This window comes from Schistocerca serialis, chromosome 12 (genome assembly GCF_023864345.2).
Source record: "Schistocerca serialis cubense isolate TAMUIC-IGC-003099 chromosome 12, iqSchSeri2.2, whole genome shotgun sequence".
Taxonomy (NCBI): domain Eukaryota; kingdom Metazoa; phylum Arthropoda; class Insecta; order Orthoptera; family Acrididae; genus Schistocerca; species Schistocerca serialis.
Window position 1 is genome coordinate 77,090,836 of NC_064649.1, and position 2,491 is coordinate 77,093,326.

The window sequence follows — 2,491 nt, forward strand, 5'->3', positions numbered from 1 at the left end:
TTGAACAGGGAATGGTTGTTGGAGCTAGACGCATGGGACATTCCATTACTGAAATCATTTCATGCAATCTGTCTTCAGGGTACAAGTGGCCCATCGGAACCATCCGACCGTCGTGTCATCCTCAGTTGAGGATGCAGATAGGAGGGGCGTGGGGTCAGCACACCGCTCTCCCGGTCGTTACGATGGTTTTCTTTGACCGGAGCCGCTACTATTCGGTCGAGTAGCTCCTCAATTGGCATCACGAGGCTGAGTGCACCCCGAAAAATGGCAACAGCGCATGGAGGCCTGGATGGTCACCCATCCAAGTGCCGGCCACGCCCGACAGCGCTTAACTTCGGTGATCTGATGGGAACCGGTGTATCCACTGTGGCAAGGCCATTGCCTACTGAAATCATTAGGGAATTTAATATTCCCAGATCCACACTATCATCAGTGTGCCGAGAATACCAAATTTCGGGCGCTGCCTCTCATGAAGGACAAAACAGTGGCCGACGGCCTTCACTTAAGGGGACCTGGACGTGAAATAACTGAAATTTTCGAAAACATTTTTTTGTCACCATCTGAAAGATAATTTTATCCCGTTTCAGAAAATGTAGTTTTCATCCACTTTTAACTTCATTTGGTTTTAAACGCTCTGTCAACAAATGTCTACAAAGCAGCCATGCTCATGAGACAGGCAAGGAATATCACCATAAACATTTCTTGCCTGTCACATTCATGGAAGCAATATACAGGGAGGAACCTTGCAGATACAAAATTACTTAGCAAATGTGTACATGCTCATACACAAAACCCAAATCAGAGTTTCAACAGCTGCGTGTGTCAACGAGTACCAAAAACAGTGCTTCTTGATGCAATAATTTACCAACAGCCGTATGTATTGTAGAAATTTATTTTATGTACTTCTTATGTGCTATCAGTTTCGGCATTACATTGATGCCATCTTCAGGCCCCACACGTCATTGTCGTAAAATCGCTATACGCGGAAGGAGCCATATAACTGGATCCGTGAATCAAATCGTTATGCAACAGCTCTTGGTGGCCAGGCGACGCAGTCTGAAGATGGCATCAATGTAATGCGGAAACTGGTAGCACATAAGAAGTTCATAAAATAAATTTCTACAACACATACGGCTGTTGATGAATTATTGCATCAAGAAATACATGCCAGCCGTTGTCCCACGGTCCATAATGGATCAACGAAGAAAACAGTGCTTGTTGGATGGACAGTACTTAAAATGGGTGTGATGGACCCTGTCATCTGTTTCAATGATGGTGTAATCATCAGGACAAAAGTAATGGACAAATTAGTCATCCAGCCAGGAAATTATATGATAGCTGCTCTGACCGCCATAGATCGTCTGCGACTAGTTGAAGCTGAAAGGGCTGTGGAATCCATCACTAAAGAGACCAGAGTAAGGAAAAGGCTCCTGAAGAAGTCCACAGAGGATAAAAAAGCAGCTGGCCAGCTAGATCACGCTGCTGGAATGTTCTGAAAGAGGCATACGGTGAGTCAAAAACACTGATAATTCAGATACCAGTATTAATGCCACCGCGTTTTAGAAGTGCGAGCATTCCCATTGCTAACTAGCTTAAGAAACACTTCGGCTAATGAACGTTTTCTGGCTCTGGCGAGTCTAATGGAGAATTCGAAACATTGTAGAATACGATTGGCAGCTATGTAGCCGCTTATTTTCTGGGGTGGTGCAGAATTATCCTACTAAATTTACTCACCAATAACAGTATTTCGTTATTTCGGTAAACATCCCGAATGATTGTCACATAAGCGGTGACATAAATGTAGAAAATTCATGTTTTTGAGTCCAGGAAGCTCTATGCAACAGAAACTGCAGATAATTTTGCCATTTTCATTGCGAAATTGCCGCCTTATTCATGTCTGGAGTAATAATAGAGGGCTGTTTGCCTGGGTTGTCTGCTGGCGTAGTGAAAGGTGTTTGTTACTGCGAGGGATGTCTAGTTTGTTTTCGGTTCTAATCTCGATGGAGGCAGATAGTCTATCAGTAAAGCAATTTTAAGAAATTCTCGGGCCCGAATACGTTTTATTGCAACCTTTATTTTGGCGCCCTGTGGATGTCAATACGAAACTCTTGTAGAATTTCATACTTGTTACTGCCTACTTTTTCCGCTCTGTCAATAATTGAATTGACCTAAGTGTGGCACTGAATGATTTTTAACTAAATTTCGTTATGAAGCTTCATGCATGGCTAAATTTGCACACTTTCATGGTGGGTCAGCAATGGTAATCCAGTACGGCTGGTCTGAACGTTGACACAGAACGTTTCGCGGCCGAAGGCGCATAATATTTTGCTAATTCGTAACGATCTGGGGTACTTTGTCTTACTAAAACAGTTATGTTATCTCGATAAGCTGAAATTCATTTTTATTAGTACATTTCATACTCATTAGCCTTTCTTTTTTCTTTTATATCTTATATTTACGTGTTGTGTTTAACACACTGATCAGCATTAAT

General features: G+C 42.5%; 1 pseudogene; it reads right to left on the reverse strand.

The window, feature by feature from the left end:
* Positions 1-265: 265 nt before the first annotated feature.
* LOC126428544 (5S ribosomal RNA) lies at positions 266-383 on the reverse strand (annotated as a pseudogene).
* Between the last annotated feature and the right edge of the window lie 2,108 nt (positions 384-2,491).